At 39.5% G+C, this 19187-nt stretch overlaps 1 pseudogene; it reads left to right on the top strand.

Moving 5' to 3' along the window:
• The first annotated feature begins 306 nt into the window (after positions 1 to 306).
• LOC106002771 lies at positions 307 to 15258 on the top strand (annotated as a pseudogene).
• The last annotated feature ends 3929 nt before the right edge of the window (positions 15259 to 19187 follow it).

Here is a 19187-nt window from a genome sequence, read left to right as displayed (position 1 = left end):
ATAAATATAATTTGAGCTGCTGTTTCTGGATTCTAGCTTTAAGCCCTTTGGGAAAATTTCAGTGGCCTCTAAAGAGCATAGTGTAAATATGAAGTTTGAATAAACTGCTAAATATGAAGTCTCTCCTTACTTAATTTAAGGTATTTGGGAAGGGTCAGGTATGGATTGGCCAACTGAACAGAAGCACAGATTGCACTCCAGATGACCAGTAACATCTCCAATACTGGTCTTCTGCAATACCACCAGACATTTTCGCTGGCTATGATTAGTACTTATTGCTCATCTCAAAGGGCTGGCCTTCACTACATGCAGGTAAGTTTACCAGCAATGTCAAATTATCCCCAGGTATACTTGACCTTGAAAGAATAGAGCTGGTCAGTTTCAGGGGTTTTGGAAAGAGACTCTTGCTTTTGAGGAGAGCTATAGTGTGTTGCAAGTTGTCTCGGATCACATTTTGATGACCCATCACGAAATTCATGCCCATGCTCCATGACAGACAAATAGGACCTCTCGTGTGGCCTCCCTGGCCCACAGTCAGAGCAGTAATCAGTATGTGGACAGAATCACCACAGTATTTACCTCGCTTATCCAGTATCAATTTCAATCTGGGTAGACTCAAAATTGGAAGTCATACACAGAGTGTCTGCTCCAAGACTGAAGTTGCAATCATATTGTATGATCAACTAGAGGGTCCATCGAGACTCTGGAATGCAGCATGGACACTTTAAGGGCATTAAGACTGTTGGGAGTTGCCCAAGCAGGATGTTTTCACAAATCAATACCTGACAGACATTAGACACTTATCTGGGCATTATGAAACTCAATCATGTTTTTGACCAATTTGATCATTAACACCCTCCTTACTAGAAGGCAATCCCCTCCCCGTTAGAAGGGAAACTTGCATTCCTGCTAGATAGAAACCCCCAAAACTCCCTCCCTCTTGATAGGAAACCCTTTAGGTGTAGCTTGCCTTTTTTGTTTTATTTTTTGGTTGGTCTTGAAACTGAACTCTGGGCCTGGGTGCTGTCCCTCAGCTCTTCAGCTCAAGGCTAGTGCTCTATCACTTGAGCCACAGCACCACTTCTGGTTTTCTGAGTGGTTTAGTGGTGACAAGAGTCTCACAGACTTTACTTTCCTAGCCCAGATCTTAGCCTCCAGAATAGCTAGGATTACAGGCGTGAGCCACCAGTGCCCATTTTTCTTTCCTTTTCTCTTCTCTTCTTTTCTTTTTTCTTTGTTTTGCCAGTTGTGAGGCCTGAAATCTGGGCCTGGACCCTGTCCCTCAGCTCTTCAGCGCAAGGCTAGTGCCCTACCACTTGAGCCACAGCACCACTTCTGGCCTTTTCTGCTTACATGGTGCTGAGGAATCAAACCCAGGGGCTCATGCATGCAAGGCAACACTCTACCACTGAGCCACCTTCTCAGCACTTCACCTGAGTTTTCAGTTAACTCATTTGCCACTGTTCAATCCTTCTAAGGCCTTTGTGCAGCTTTGGCCTCCAATCACCACACAAACTCTTCCCTTTTCAGATAATGTTTCTAGCACTAATTTGTCCATGCCATCCTACTAGAGCATTTCGTTTATGGCTTTAAAAAAATCTTTCAGTATAATTAACAAACCTCTGTTGAACTTATTCTACTCTACATTTTATTTTTGCCAGACCTGGGGCTCCCTGATCTTCTTTTGCTCAAGGCTAGCACTCTGCCAGTTGGGCCACAGTGCCACTTCCAGCCTTTTTCTGTTTATGTGGTGCTGAGGAATAAAACCCAGGGCTTCATGCATGCTAAGCAAACAATTTACCACTAAGCCATATTCCCAGCCCCCAAACTATATCTTATTTATACTAATCATCAGAATAAAACTGATTCATATGCTGCTATCTTGTTTCTGGCTTTCAACGTTTTGGAAACTTTTGGGTGTATCCTGAAAAGCACCTATGTAAATAGGACATACGAATGCCCCTCTAGGGAAGGGGTCTCTCCTAACTAGTAAAAAATGTGAGAATGAACAGGTGGATGAAATGCTAGGGTGAAAGGGATGGCCAATTGAACCAAAGCACAGGTTCTACTCTAGTTGGCCAGGAAGGTCTCCAACACTGGTCCTCCACAATACCATTAGACATTTTCCCTGGTGATGTTTAGTGCTTTCTGCTCATCTCTTCACCGGTTCAGCCCTTCCCTGAATCTTGATAAGTTTCTCAGACATGGCAATTGTTCCCCCTACCTAGAAAGGCAAGGGGTATAGTTGGCCCTGGGAAGATGGGGATTTTGTCTTAGATCCTTACTCTTGCAAACAGCAACATCAGGGTCTTACAAGTTTCCCCAGGCCGTGTTTGACCGACAGATCATGCACTCCATGCCCTTGGGGGTCTGAGGTTCATCATAGTGGGAAGTGGACCACTTGTTTTTCTGGTCTCTGTGCCACACAATCTTAACAATAACGGTGGACAGAATATTTAATCCATTTCACCCAAGCATTATTTTAAGTTGGTCATAGGACTTGAACTCTGGGCCTGTGTGCTGTCGCTGAGCTCTTCAGCTCAAGTCAAAATCCCTACTACTTGAGCCACAGCGCCACTTCCAGTTTTCTGGTGGTTAATTGGAGATAAGCGCCTCAAGGCCTCTCCTGCCAGGGCTGGCTTTGAACCCTAATCCTCAGATCCTGAGTAGCAAGGATTGCAGGCTCAAGCCACTGGCAGCCGGCTTTTGATTCGAAATTTAAGTCTACCCAGAGAGCCTGATTCTGAAACTGAGGTTCCAATGCCATACATCCTTGGATCAGGTAGAGGACCAACCCAGGCTTCAGAGTCAAAGTGGGCAGCTGAAGGAATTTAGTGAGTAGGACTTTTTGAGTTCCCCGTTCAGGATGTAAGATTTAAAACACACACATGAAAGCACATATGCATAACAAGTTTTTGTTTGGCCAAGTGGACCATTATGGAGTTCAGTAATGAATATCATCCATTATTTAATAGTGTTCTCAGCCCTTTTCAACATTCTCCCAATGGATTATCAGAAGAAGGTCTTGGGATCATTTTTCTTGGGTTCCTTGGGCCTAGAATTCTTATTCCCCATTTTAGCAGGTCTCTTGTGATTTCAGTTTTGGGCGCACATTATCCTTTATCCTCCCTATTGTAAGTTTCTTGTGCACCCCTCTCATATTCAACTTTCGTGTTAGTGGAGATTTATCAAAGATGGCTTCCTCCAGCTCCCAAATTTTTATTCTAGGGCCAGAGAATGAAAGAACACCTCAAGTCTCAAGGTCTCATTGTGCCTAAGACAAACTCAGCCCATGAAAATCCCCAAGCAACAAGATAATAAGCTCTACTCCAATTTTTCCTCTCATGGCCGCTGCAGGAGGTTACTTTTTATTGGGGTGTTTCCTTGGGCCCTTTCCTGACATTGCTGATACACTTTCCATCATTAACCATGACGCATGGTGTTTAACTAAACCTGTAGTTACCTCAACAAGGCAGGATGTGTCTCCTCTCGAGGGGCTCACTCTATCCCCCTTGTGTAACAAGTATCCAGGATGAGTCCCCAAAATGTTGGGAATGCTCCCCGAGTATAACCCAATATCCCAAGAAAGAACACCAAGTTGAAAGAACACCAAGTTGAAAGAACATAGCACGGCAAAGTTTAGTTCTGTTTAAGGGCAGGTTATTGACAGAAAGCCAATTAAGCAGTTCCTCTGAGTAGGAAGTCTGCCCAGGTTTTGCCACTAATGAGTTATTACTTCTGATATTGATCAGAAGATGTGTTCACAATAATGCTCATTTGGCTCTTTTGAAGCTCAGTTGGCTCTTTTGAAGAGGGTTAACTGTTTCACAGAAATCCACGAAACGAGGACATTGAGGCCAGAATTAGTTAGAAAATTCTCACTCAGCTTATATTTTATGAGATAAACTATGCCACAAATCCCTAGAACAATGTTAGTAACAGGATATACTTTAGTTAAAAAAGCTTTTGGTAAGACGACGGCTATGTTTAGTCAATGTTTCCCTCAAGCAATTATTTTCAGAGAAAAAGATTCTATGTCTTTAAAAAGTCGATTCCCACACAACGTATATTATCAGCAGCTCCCACATTAGAATGGAAGCTTATGAGCTTCCAGGTGAAAGCAACTTATTGACATGTTGCCTAGGCTCTCTTAGGTAAACTCATCTCAGCAAGGAGTTATGAAACCAACAGGTGGGTATGACTGCTTCATGATAAAGAACCTGTCTTTTTCTTCTACTCCTACTGCTAACAGAGAGAGAAAAGGCTGTTCTCTCTGGAGGCACATAGCTAGCTATACACTGAAGCCCACATACTGAACCTTGAACACAGAGCCCAGGTTGGGATGCAGCATTTTCAGAGCCATAAATGAATCAGTCAGATCACAGCTGCTTGGCTGACCTCAGGGCAAACTTCTGATGCCACATTTTTGAGGCAAAGCACATCTAAGCTGCCAAGACACTATGGTAGGAAGAGGCCTGAGGGAGAAGTCTTGGAGGGAAGCAGAAGGTGAAGGTTTGGATTTAGGTTTTAGAAAATGGAAGCCACTTTCTGAATTGCTTGAGGCAGCGAGCAGATCAACATGTTTCCTAGCCCCCTAGATTTAGAGTAGGAGAACACTTCCCACATCTTACACTCAATCCCTCCTGCCTGGCAGTCTTCAATTCCCTCTTATAAGACTTAAGCTGTTTTTAAGAAAGCAGAAGCCAACAAGCCTGACCTAGCTTGTGAAGAAAGCATATCGTTTCGCTTTAGAATAGATCAAATACTATGTCAGTACATGAGGAAGAAAAGAAGCCACACTCTACAGAATTTAACACGTTAAAGACACAAGTTTGGTGCATTAAATTTTCTTTGATTCACACAAGAAAAGCTTAGGTTCCTGGACCCTTTGCTAGCCTAGGACTGGGTTCTTGTTTTTGTTGTAGTTGATGTTTTCCTAATACTCTAGAGATTCTAGGAAGAAGAATTGAGAAAATGCAGACATTAGCCTGGTTCCGATTAATCTGAAATGACAGCACCTAAGTTATCGAATTCTTAATCAAGTCTCAAAGCTGAAGGTCAAGCCTTCCCTACCCACCATGATCTTCAGAGTAGAAGTACTGTCTCTATCTCAACTCCGGTTTGTTTTCTTTAAATAATTAGAGAACAAAAAAGTTTTTGTATCAGGTTTTCTTCAAAGACCACCAAGTTGAAAGGAACTTAGCCCTCCAAAGTTTAGTTCTGTTAAAGGGCATGTTATTGACAGAAAGCCAAATAAGCAAACACACTGAGTATGAATTTTACCCAGGTTTTACCCCTCATGAGTTGCAGCTTCTGGTATTGATCAGAAATTGTGTTCACAATCTTTCTCAATTGGCTCTTTTGAAAAGGGTTAACCATTACAGAGCAATCCACTAAACAGGACAACCAGGCCAGATATTGTTAGAAAATTCTCACTCAGCTTGTGTTCTATGCGTTTAACTGTCTCATTCCCTAGAATGATTTTAGTAACAGGATATACGTTAGTTAAAATAGCTTTTTGTAAGATGACGGCTATGCTTAGTCAATGCTTTCCCTCAAGCAATCACTTTCAGAGAAAAAGATTCTAACATCAATGCAGTCCATTCCCCTACCAAATTTATTATCAACAGCTCCCTCTTTGGAATGGAAGCATATGAGCTTCCATGTGAAAGCACCTTATTGACATGTTGCCTTGGCTGCCTTAGTCATACTCATCTCAGCAACTGGTTATGACACCAATAGTTGTGTGGCTGCTTCATTATAAATTAATCTATTGAACTTCTGTTCGTACGGCTAATAAAAAGAGGAACGCCTACTCTCTCTGGAGGCACATAGATTGCTATGAACTGAAGCCCACATATTGAACCCTGTACACAGAGGAGAGATTGGGCTGCAGAATTTTCAGAGCCACAGATGCATCAGTCAGATCACAGCTGAATGGCTGACCTCAGGGCACACTTCTGATGCCACATTTCTGAGGCAAAGCAGTCCTAAGCTGCCAAGACACTAAGGTAGAAGAGGCCTGAGGGAGAAGTCTTGGTGGGAAAGAGAAGTTGAAGATTTGGATTAAGGCTTTAGAAAATGCAAGCCACTTTCTGAATTGCTTGAGGCAGCGAGCGGATCAACATATTTCCTAGCCCTCTAGATGCAGAGTAGGAGAACATTTCCCACATCTTACACTCAATCCCTCCTGCCTGGCAGTCTTTAATTCCCTCTTACAAGACTTAAGTAGGTTTTTGAAAGCAAAAGACAGCAAGCCTGATCTAGCTGGTGAAGAAATCATATCCTTGGGCTTTATAATAGTTCAAATTCTATCTCAGTCCATGAGGAATAAAAGAAGCCACATTCTACAGAATTTAACACGTTAAAGACGCAACTTCGTTGCATTAAATTTTCTTTGTTAGATTCACACAAGAAAAGCTGAGGATTCCTGGACCCTTTGCTAGCCTAGGACTGGGTTCTTGTTTTTGTTGTAGTTGATGTTTTCCTAATACTCTAGAGATTCTAGGAAGAAGAATTGAGAAAATTCAAACATTAGCCTGGTTCTGATTATTCTGAAATGACAGCACCTAATTTATCGAATTCTAAATCTAGTCTCAAAGCTGAACATCAAGCCTTCCCTTCCCCCCATCATCTTCAGAGTAGGAGTACTGTCTATATCTCAACTCAGGTTTGTTTTCTTTAAAGAATTCGAGGACAAAAAATTTTTTGTATCAGGTTTTCTTCAAAGACCATCAAGTTGAAAGGAACTTAGCCCTCCAAAGTTTAGTTCTGTTAAAGGGCATGTTATTGACAGAAAGCCAAATAAGCAAACACACTGAAGAGGAAGTCTACCCAGATTTTACCCCTCATGAGTTGCAACTTCTGGTATTGATCAGAAATTGTGTTCACAATCTTTCTCAATTGGCTCTTTTGAAAAGGGTTAACCATTACAGAGCAATCCACTAAACAGGACAACCAGGCCAGACATTGTTAGAAAATTCTCACTCAGCTTGTGTTCCATGCGTTAATCTATGTCTCCCTAGAACTATTTTAGTAACAGGATATACTTTAATTAAATTAGCTTTTTGTAAGATGACGGCTATGCATAGTCAATGCTTTCCCTCAAGCAATCACTTTCAGAGAAAAAGATTCTAATATCAACACAGTCCATTCCCCTACCAAATTTATTATCAGCAGATCCCTCTTTGGAATGGAAGCATATGAGCTTCTAGATGAAAGCACCTTATTCACATGTTGCCTGGGTTCCCTTAGGCAAACTCAACTCAGCAAGTTATGAAAGCAACTGGTGGGTGTGGCTGCTTCATGATAAAGAACCTTTTACTTCTCCTCCTAGAGCTAACAGAAAGAGAAAAGCCTGCTTTCTCTGGAGGCACATAGATAGCTATGGACTGAAGCCCACATACTGAACCCTGAACACAGAGCCCAGGTTGGGATGCAGCATTTTCAGAGCCATTGATGAATCAGTCAGATCACAGCTGCTTGGCTGACCTCCGAGCAGACTTCTGATGCCCCATTTCTGCGGCAAAGCAGTTCTAAGATGCCAAGACAGTATGGCACCAAGAGGCCTGAGGGAGAAGTCTTGGTGGGAAGCAGAAGGTGAAGGTTTGGATTTAGGTTTTAGAAAATGCAAGCCACTTTCTGAATTGCTTGAGGCAGCGAGCAGATCAACATGTTTGCTAGCCCTCTGGATGTAGTGTAGGAGAACACTTCCTACAACTTACATTCAATCCCTTCTGCCTGGGAGTCTTCAATTCCCTCTTATAAGACTTAAGCTGTTTTTAAGAAAGCAGAAGACAGCAAGCCTGACCTAGCTGATGAAGAAATCATATCCTTTGGGTTCAGAATAGATTAAATTCTATCTCAGTCCATGAGGAAGAAAAGAAGCCACATTCTACAGAATTTACTGCGTTAAAGACGCTAGTTTGGTGCATTAAATTTTCTTTGTTAGATTCACACAAGAAAAGAAAAGAAAAGCTGAGAATTTCTGGAGCCTTTTCCAGCCTTGTACTGGGTTCTTGTTTTTGTTGTAGTTGTTCTTTTCCTAATACTCTAGAGATTCTAGGAAGAAGAATTGAGAAAATTCAAACATTAGCCTGGTTCTGATTATTCTGAAATGACAGCACCTAAGTTATGGAATTCTAAATCTAGTCTCAAAGCTGAAGGTCAAACCTTCCTTCCCCCCATCATCTTCAGAGTAGAAGTACTATCTATATCTCAACTCATCTTTGTTTTCTTTAAAGAATTCGAGGACAAAATTTTTTGTATCAGGTTTTCTTCAAAGACCACCAAGTTGAAAGGAACTTAGCCCTGCAATGTTTAGTTCTGTTAAAGGGCATGTTATTGACAGAAAGCCAATTAAGCAAACACACTGAGGAGGAAGTCTACCCCGGTTTTACCCCTCATGAGTTGCAACTTCTGGTTTTGATCAGAAGTTGTGTTCACAATCTTTCTCAATTGGCTCTTTTGAAAAGGGTTAACCATTACAGAGCAATCCACTATACAGGACAACCAGGCCAGATATTGTTAGAAAATTCTCACTCAGCTTGTGTTCTATGCATTAAATTGTCTTGTTCCCTAGAATGAGTTTTGTAACAATATATACTTTAGTTAAAATAGTTTTTTGTAAGATGATGAATATGCTTGGTCAATGCTTTCTCTCAAGTAATCATTTTCCGAGAAAAGATTCTAACATCTACACAGTCCATTCCCATACTGAATTTATTATCAGCAGCTCCCTCTTTGGAATGGAAACATATGAATTTCCTGGTGAAAACACCTTATTCACATGTTGCGTTGGTTCCCTTAGGAAAACTAATCTCAGCAACTGGTTATGATAGCAACAAGTGTGTGTGGCTGCTTCATTATAAAGAAATCTATTGAACTTCTGCTCCTATCGCTAGTAGAAAGAGGAAAGCCTACTCTCTCTGGAGGTACATAGACAACTATGGATTGAAACCCAAATACTGAACCCTGAACACAGAGCACAGATTGAGCTGCAGCATTTTCAGCACCATAGATGTATCAGTCCTATCACAGCTGCTTAGTTTACTTCAGGGCACATTTCTGATGCCACATTTTGAGGCAAAGCAGTTCTAAGCTTCCAAGATACTATGGTAGGAAGAGGCCTGAGGGATAAGTGTTGGTGGGAATGAGAAGGTGAAAGTTTGGATTTAGGTTTTAGAAAATGAAAGCCACTTTCTGAATTGCTTGAGGCATCAAGCCGATCAACATGTTTCCTAGCCATCTAGTTGCAGAGTAGAAGAACACTACCCACATCTACATTTTACACACAATCCCTCCTGCCTGGCAGTCTTCAATTCCCTCCTACAGGATTTAAGCAGTTTTTAAGAAAGCAAAAGTCAGAGAGCCTGATTCACCTGTTGAAGAAAGCATATCCTTTGGCTTTAGAATAGATCAAATTCTATCTCAGTACAAGAGGAAGAAAAGAAACCACATTCTACAGAATTTAACCCCTTAAATGTGCTAGTTTGCTTCATTTAAGTTTTTTTTAGATTCATACAAGAAAAATAAGAAATGCTGAGAGCCTTTGGCAGCCTAGTACTGAGTTCTTGTTGTTGTTGTTTTCCTAATACTTTAGAGATTCTAGAAGGAAGAATTGAGAAAATGCAGAAATTAGCCTGGTTCTGATTAATCTGAAACCGCAGCACCTATGTTATCAAATTCTAAACCTAGTCTCAAAGCTGCAGGCCAAATCTTCCCTCCCCACAATATCTTCAGAATAGCACTATTGTGTATGTCTCAGATTTGTTTTCTTTAGGGAATTTGAGAGCAGAAAAGTTTTTAAAGCAGTTTTTCTTCAAAGCAAAAACAGAGCAGTGAAACAGACTCCTCACCGAAAAGAAGAACCTAGAGCTGGTCACAAGGGGCCCACATCCCTCAGGTATATGTAGAACCCTTTGTCTCTGCCCCTTAGGACGTGTTCTTGGATTGTTTGTTCAGTGGGTGGGCTTGTGCTACATGGCGTCTCATAATTGGTTTCCCAGTCTCAGAACATGAGTATGGAATTTTCTTATTGGATGCCCCATCTCAGAACACAAGTGCGGAAAACACTTTTAGATGGGAGGTAGAGGGACACTCCCCAGAACATAGTCAGTAAAAGTGCATGTGTTAGCACTTAAACCTTGATTGGAACAAGGTGTGGATTTTTTGCTGCCTCATTCATCCCCGCCATGTTGGAGCCAGTTCCAACCATCACCTTTTATCCATAACTACCTAGCTGAAATGCTTTAACTCCTCTGAGTGGCACATCTCCACCTGTTATTCACAGGGCATTGTACATTGTGGTGTCCCATGAAACACTATGCTAACAGAGAGATTGGATGTCTAAATTGCTGTTTTGAAGCAGAAAAGCCCTCTGACTTAAGCTTGTACACTTACCTTGAATGCAAACTGATTTCTACTCACAGAAGGCAAATTCAGTTCTGCTTTGAGCCAACGTGGTAAGATACCTTCAACAAATCCAGGGCAGAGAAATAACTGTATTGTATTTCTAAATTCAGTTGAAGTAGGAGCCACCATTCCTCAAGTGCTTGTATTATCTTCATAGTCCTGTGTTTTGGTTTGGGAAGTAATTTCTGAAAGTACAATCTGAGATGCATTCAGGCCAAAGATCTTATTTGTGCATCTGAAAGCATATACTTAGGATTCTAAACTGAACATGATGCAAGTTCTTAGTAGCAAAATAGTATATTCAGTATATTATTCCTACTGACGTTTTGATGAACAAATGAAAGAAAACTGATAGAAGCAGTGATATGGATCAAGCTGCATTATGTTTACTAACTGCCTTGTTGAATGATGACCCTTTGTACAACTACTTAAATGTTAATATTTATATACATGTACATATATATATGAAAAAGCAATACTATTTTCTGTGAGTGCATTATCAATCATCAGTGTATCTTAAGGACAGGGGAACACAAATTATCATAACAATGCAACTAGTAATGATTTGGTCTGTTATCTCTTGAAAGCCTAGAAAAAGACAGTACAGGCATGAAGATTCCAAGAAGATGGAGGCATATCCCAACATTAGAATTTAGCCCTCACTCTCTTGGCCCAAGGTGACCCCAAAAATGCCAGTAATCACTTCCAAGTTCCATAAAGTGAGGTGAAGGAACAAAAAGAAGTAAATAAAGAAATACAGAACATGTGTGTACTTGCTTTTAAGAAAATATCCTAGATGCTATCAGGTAACATTTTTATCTGTATTATCTAAATATTATCACTGTTTGGAAATGTTATTACTATTTTACTTAGCCAGGACTTCAGTTACATCGGAAGGTGTCTCCATTGATTCAGAAAGGAAGGGTGGATATTATCGTAGCCACCTGACATATTTTGCTATGTATATCAAGGGCTCTAAACCTCAGGTGTAATGGTTTACTATTATTTATGGGGAATAGATGATGCATTTTATATGCAACTAGAAACTAATTTGAAGCATAAGAAAAAGCGGAAACATATCTCATATGATGCATATGCTATTATATATTGAAAATGTGTATAATAACATCCAAATTATGGAAAACTGACCATGTATTTTGATTTCCCTGAGTGCATTCTTATTACATTAAAAAACAGTCTCACTGCATTCAACGGAAGGAAGCCTGAAGGACTGAAGGAGAAACAGAATGAGTGGGAAACAGAACAATATACAACAAAGTGGCCATTAGCTGCACTGGTCATTAAAGGAAACCCAAAGGGAAGGAGAAATAAGGAGAAATAAGAGGGAAAGAGGGAATAGCCTACAATAAGCAAATGGCAAGAAACGTAAACAGAGCCATAGGTGGGAGAAATAATTTGTCTTGTCAAAGCTCATATAATTCACAAACTTTATTCACCATGATAAGGATAATTTTCTTGTGAAGGTTAAAATGTTTTTGTGACTTTAACTGAGTGTCATGATTCCACAATACTGTGAAATATGTGAAAATTATGTAATCACCTATCTCATTTTTTTTAACGTGGGACAAGGGTTCGGTTAGGAGGATGCATGATAATGTTGTCAGACACCTTGTAGTCATATTCTGTTTTGTAGAATGGGAACTTGTTTATACAACTACTTAGAGATAATAATAATAATAAATGTTTAAAAAACAGCCTCACCCACTTAATTGAGATATAGTTTTCCACCCAGGTTTATTGCATACTAGCAATTTAAATTGTTTACCCTGCTTGTGGTTGTTATTTTTTCTTTTCTTCAATAATTGTGGCCAAATGCAAACAACTTAAAATTTTTGATCTTTTTTAACTCTCTATTAGCATTACCTAGTTAAATAAGTGGATTTTATTTTGTTATATCCACATAGGCATACAATGTACCTTGATTATAATTACCTCTTCATCATTCTCCTTCTCTTCTCCCAGGTTTTATTATCTTAATCCTTTTAAGAATACAGCATAGTAGTAATAAGAACATTCACAATATTGTACAAGCTCAATGTACACACTCTTTTCATCCTCCAAGATTCAAATTCCATATTCATTAAAACAATTTCCACTCTCCTCTGCTTCAAGATATGCATCAAGTACGATTTTGCTTCCTGTCTGTATCAATTTGACTGTAAAATTTGGTCGTTTTATGACTGGCTTATTTCACTTAGCACAGTGTCCCAAAGATTCATCCATAATATAGCATCTGTTACAACATAATTCTTTTTAAAGTTGAAATAATATACCTCTATATGTAAAAACCACATTTGCTTCAGCTATCATTTGTTGATGGCCACTTGGATTGCCCCCATGTTTTGAGTATTGTACAAAATGAATATGAGTGTACAAATATATATTCCAGACCTTGCTTTTAGATCTTTAGAGTATATGCCCAGAAATGGAGTCATTGTATCATATGACAATTCTCTTCTTTTTAAATTTTGTGTCATGGGGCTTGAACTCAGAGCCAGGTTACTGTCCCTGAACTTTTCCTCAAGGCTAGTTCTACCACTTTAAACCACAGATCCACTTCCAGTTTTCTGCCTAGGCTGACTTTGAACCGTGATCCTTGGATTTCAGCCTCCTGTCCTGAGTGGTTAGGATTACAGATATGAATAATCCTGTTTTTAATTGTTTGAAAAGATGCCATACTGTTTCCCATAGATAGGTTCCAATTTTACCACACTTTTGTCAATATTACTATTTTATTTTTTTGTAGTTATCCTACCTAATTCATATCAATGGTAATTTTCTTCATTATTTTGACTTACACTTTCCTGGTGATCAGTGATGTTAAACACCTTCTTTGTGGGCTTGTTAACACTATGTGTTTTCAGGTGAAACATCTACGTTCTTTGCACATTGTAAAATCGGGTTGTCTGTTGTTGGGATGATATTCTTTATATATTCTTGATGTGAACCACTCATCAAATATACACTTGCAATGACTTTATCCCATTCTGTGTTGCTTTTTTTTGGACACTGTTGATAGCATCCTTTGGTGCCACCTGATTTGTGTTTTCCCACAATGCATGACCCTTCTCTGATGTTAGTTTCCAGTATGTCTTCTGGTCCTGTAACTATGAACCATCATATTGATTTGCATTCCTGTTATTGTAACAGTGAACTAAAGCTACATAATTATGCGCTGGTCACGTATCTACTTCCACTTTTGGATCTCTCTCCCTCAGCTATTACTAAAGGCTTTGGGGCATATCCCCAACTTGTTAGGTCCTTAAAAACCTGGGGAAAGTTACAGCCCTTAAATTTAGTTAGTTCTAATGGAAATACGTGACTTCCAATTTATTTTTTTTCCTTTTTGTACGTTTTTGATAGTAAGAATATTATACAGAAGGGTTACAGTTACATGAGCAAGGTAATGAGCATATTTCCTATCAAGCATTGTTGCCTCCTCCAGACAAATAAGATGAAAATTGAGGGCTACGTAATATAGAAGCACACCAAAACTCTAGGGATAGATTTTTCTTCATATGAGTATTTAGAAATGTGTGAACCTAGAGATTTAACCTACTTGCAAATTAGTAATATTAGATTTATGATGCTCTTTGGTCAGAGACAAAAAGAACTTAATTTTTACAGCAATAGTGAAAGCCAGTGAGATGTGTGTATGTGTGTGTGTATTTATATATTTGAAGTGAATCTCCCAGCCCTTAGTGCCACTGAGTGAAATAAAGATAGCCATGTGAAACCTATACAAACAATGGGTTCTAACTTTGAGCAACTGCGATCTATACAATGAGCAATAGGCATGCCTGAACTTTACTCTGCAGGATGACAATAGCTTAGAAATAGCTTGTAAAAATATTCTTGCAAAGGCTGGGAAGGTGGCTCAGTGGTAGAGTGCTTGCCTTGCATGCCTGAGGCCCTGGGTTCGATTCCTCAGCACCACATAAGCAAAAGAAAAAAAAACCGAAAGTGCTGCTGTGGCTCAAGTGGTAGAGCGCTAGCCCTGGGCTGAAGAGCTGAGGGACAGCACCCAGGCCCAGAGTTCAGGCCCCACGACCGGACAGAGACAGACAGACAGACAGACAGACAGACCGATACTTAGGTAGGTAGGGACCGATACTTAGGTAGGTAGGTAGGTAGGTAGGTAGATAGATAGATAGATAGATAGATAGATAGATAGATAGATAGATAGATAGATAGATAGATAGATAGAAAAATAAAGTATATAAATAAAATATAGATGAATAGAGGGTATCTTAAGGTTCACCTCAGGATTCTAGTAGAACGTATACTGCCTGGCACAGAATTACGTGGAGTGCTACACGTTGAACAGGACGCAGCGCTTTGTGAGGAGAGACATCTGCAACCGGGAGGAGCATGTGCACTTTTACAGCGAGGTTGGGGAGTTCCTCGCGGTGACCGAGCTGGGGCGGCCGTACGCCGAGTACTAGAACAGCCAGCAGGAATTCCTGGAGGACATGCTGACGACGGCGGACACCATGTGCAGACACAACTACAAGCTGGACGTGGACTTCACAATGAAGCTCCGGGTCCAGCCTAAAGTACACGTGTCACCCTCCAAAAAGGGCTCCCTAGAGCACCACAACCTGCTTGTCTGCCGGCAACATTGAAATCAAATGGTTCCGCAATGGCTAGGAGGAGGAGGATGGGGTGGTGTCCACAAGCCTGGTGTCCACAAGCCTGGTCCACAATGGAGACTGGACCTTCCAGATCATGGTGATGCTGATGATGACCCCCGAGCAGGGAGACCTCAACACCCCAGCCTGGAGTGGAGGGCACATTCTGACTCAGCACGGAGTAAGATGTTGAATGGCGTTGGGGCCTTTGTGCTAGGGCTCATCTTCCTTACAGTGGGCACCATCATGCGTGTGAGGAGCAAGAAAGCTCCACAAGCACCTAGATAAGTTGGGTTCCTGCTCTGAACTGAAAGACTAGATGTGCCTCAGAACAAGGATTGTTTTCTGTTTCTTTAGCCTCAGAGGCTGATTTGGGGAGGAAACCCCAGCTTCCTCAAGAAACGTTGGTGCAAAGTAATTGCTTTGAAACTAGCCTTTCTATTTTTACTCTTTGATTCAGTGCAATTTCTCTCCTGAGGCCTCTATATTCCCTTCTACTTAGCTCATTAAAGAACAAAATCCTTTTTCTTTTTGTTCTGGTCGTGGGACTTGAAGTCTGGGCCTGTGTGCTGCCCCTCAACTCTTCAGCTCAAGGCGAACACTCTACCACGTTTTTTGGGGGGAATCCGGTCATGGGGCCTGAACTCTAGGCCTGGGCACTATCCCTCAGCTCTTCAGCTCAAGGCTAGCACTCTACCACCTGAGCCACAGTGTCACTTCCAGCTTTTTTCTTTTTGCTTATGTGGTGCAGAGGAATTGAACCCAAGGCCTCACGCATGCAAGGCAAGCGCTCTACCACTGAGCCACCTTCCCAGACCCTGAACACTCTACCACTTGAGCTAAAGTGTCACTTCCTGATTTCTGGTGGTTTATTGGAGATAAGAATCACACAGAGTTTCATCCCTGGGCTGGCTTTGAACCTCAATCTTCACATCTCAGCCTCCTGAGTAGCTAGGATTACAGGCATGATCCACCAGCGCTCAGCAAAATTCTATTTCTTAAAAAGAAAAAAGAATAAAAATTCAATATATTTGTCTATTTTCTTTTAAAAAATATTCTTGCAAATAAAATATAGAATATAGAGCAGCTAATGTTCACTGGAATATATACAAATGCTTGAGACTGCAGTGGAATTGTTCTTTTTTTTTTCTTGAAGGTTCCTAGCTACCAAGACCAATACACATTTCTCCTAATAAATTCATAGCTCTCCTTTAAAATGAGGCATGACAATTTGTTGAGAATACTTATTCTTTTTCTAGCCCTAAGCCTTAAGATGAAATAGGGACTTAAATCCTATCTTGAGTACAATCCAACAAAAGAAATAGATGGAGTTCAAATTTGACACATCTAGAAGCTATTCTTTTAGAGCCATTTCTTAATGTAGGGGTGGAAGAAATTAAGGAAAAAATAGGTCCACAAATATTTCTTATGAAGATATTCTATATATTTTAACAGTAATAAAGGATTACATTTCTGTTTTTTAGTGTGTGAATATTTACAGAGTATGTACAAAGAACCAACATTTATTCCAGGGCCTATCATGGAATAGAATATAGCAAATTTTCTAAATATTGTTTGTATACTTATAGAATTCACCTGTCTCACTTCTCTCCCATTTTGATAAAAAGGGCACCTGTTTGACATAGTGAAATAAAACATTATTTTTCTACCTACAGGATTCTACACTTTGCTATATACTAAATATAGAAAAGATTCACACACAGCCGTTATATTCAAGGAGCAATTCTCATATCCCCAAGTAGCCTGTGTTTATCTCTCACCACTTTCCTCCTAGGCATCAATCTAGGTGAGTGATGACTGAATTCTATAAGACAGAAAAGCTCAGATAATTCACAGGCATGCAATTAATATCCACTGTAACCTTCTTCACTTCGATTATATTTTATCACATCTTTGTGAGAACTTCAGCTTCCTTATCTGGAACCTCAGTTCCAGTTAACAGTGAGTAGATGAATCTCATTTAAAATTTCATTTAACTGAAATTGGAGGAATTAGTTTCTCAGACACTATGCACATTTGATATTCAGTAGCCTCCTATAGCGAGTGGCTAGTTTGTTAGAAAATGCATATATAGATGTTTCTGTTAGAACTGTTTTAGAGCATGTTTCTGCTTAAGGGATGGTCCATGTTCATAAACAACATGTGCTCCATAGTTGGTACTCAGATTGAAGATCAGACCAGAATTACAAGACACCCATGAAGTTAAGATATAGATATAAATTATTCTACATAGGCACATTTATTTGTGAGGAAAAAGAGGATCAAACAGTCAACGTCAGCAGAATCAACCCTCTCAACTCTAGGAATAAATAGGTGACAATTTTAGCAATTCTTTGCAGCGTTGTTTCTGTGATTAAAATTGGCTGTGGTATTCTCAATGTAATTTTGTTGGAAACTATAAATGTATAATTATCACATTAGCTCACAGAAGAATTAGGGTTTGTGCTTTGTAAATGTCATTTTGTATTTACATGTGACATTTCAATTTCTCCTGGTATCAATACACCACAAATATCTTTATACTGTTTCTGACTTGTTTCTTTCGTTAATTTTGATTGTTCTTACAGCAGGTATTTTAAAAATTACTGGAAAAGTTGACTTTCTTGTGTTTTATAATCCCATTAGTACTTAGTAAGCTTAATAAAGAATGAGAATCCAAGAACTATGTGAAGTAATTGTATCTCCAGTCACCTGTTCCCTTTCATTAATTACTAGAGCAAAGAGAACAGGCTTCTCAGCATCTCACCTTCAGAATTTAAGAATGAGGTGGGAATAAGACAAGGAAAGAGTAATTTGCACTGAAGTTGCTGTGCTGTCATAATGAACACCTGTTCTCATGTAATCTTTTTGATTCCCACAGTTAGCTTTTTTGTGGTTTTTATTAGTATGACAAAGATGAATGACTTTTCAAGTTTTAGATTTGGAAATGTGTGGGGCACATTCATTTATCTATGGAATCTTCCTTAAACTTGTGTATCATTCACTTTGGCTCTCGGTGCCTTTCCATCCTTGTCGCAAGTATGTATTTCTACAAATGGAGATGTTGATTCATCATTTACCTTTAAATGATTAAATTATGTGAGTTTAGGAGATTGTGTGATTTGCTGTAGAAGCAAGGTACTATGGGTAGGACCCTTTGGTCCATTTTGACATTTCTTTGTGGGATTTTTATTGGGGTCCTTACTCATGGACTCATGTGTAAGTAATTCTCCCCATATTCCAGTATAATCCAGGAGAGTGGGGCAATGCATTAGAAATTTAAAGCATGCCCATCATTCTTTTAAAATATACTTTTAAATATAACATAAATAAAAGCTTTTATTTTGTTTTTATTTTAATATTATTGTCAAGGTGATATACTTGCCTAACTTGTTATGCCCTCCCTCATTTTTCTCCCTTTTTCTCTCACTCTCTCAATCACCATCCCTCAAGTTGTACAGATCATGTCCAATATATTGTCACTTTTTATTTCCTTTAAGTAAATGTTTGTGCTGTTCTCATCCTGAAGCTCCACAAGGTGAACACTGGAACACCATGGTTAGACCCCTCTGCCATGCATATATGCATATACATGTTTTCCTACAATTTGGGGTCATATGTTTGTTAGATTATTCATTTATTTATTGCCAAAACTGGAGCTTGAATTCAGGGCCTGCACATTGTTCTCTGCTTCTCGTTTTTTTCTCATCACTAGCCACAGGTCCATTTTTGGCATTTTGTTGGTTAAATGGATTTTCCTCCAGGAACTGGCTTTGAACCATGATCCTCACCCCTGTGAGTAGGTAGGATTACAGGTGTGAGCATGCTTTAAAATTTAACTTTTCATCTCATTATATCATGCATATATTTCCTATCCAATAACATACTTAGACATTTCATACTGTTCTAAGAACATCACTTATAATGATTGCTTGGGACTCCAATGCTTATAAATTCCATAATTAATTGAACTCTATCACTGAAAATCTTTGTTGTCTACAAAATATTAAATGCATCATCATTAAATGTATCATCAAAGTTCTTTTGGATTTTTCATTCTAGTATTTAATTTTTATAATAGGATAAGTATCTGATAGTTGTTAGAAAGAACCAAATACAAAC

This window comes from Dipodomys ordii, unplaced genomic scaffold (assembly GCF_000151885.1).
Source record: "Dipodomys ordii isolate 6190 unplaced genomic scaffold, Dord_2.0 Scaffold1000000809, whole genome shotgun sequence".
NCBI lineage: Eukaryota > Metazoa > Chordata > Mammalia > Rodentia > Heteromyidae > Dipodomys > Dipodomys ordii.
The sequence above is the reverse complement of the archived record's forward strand: the minus strand, read 5'-3'. Positions and strand labels throughout refer to the sequence as shown.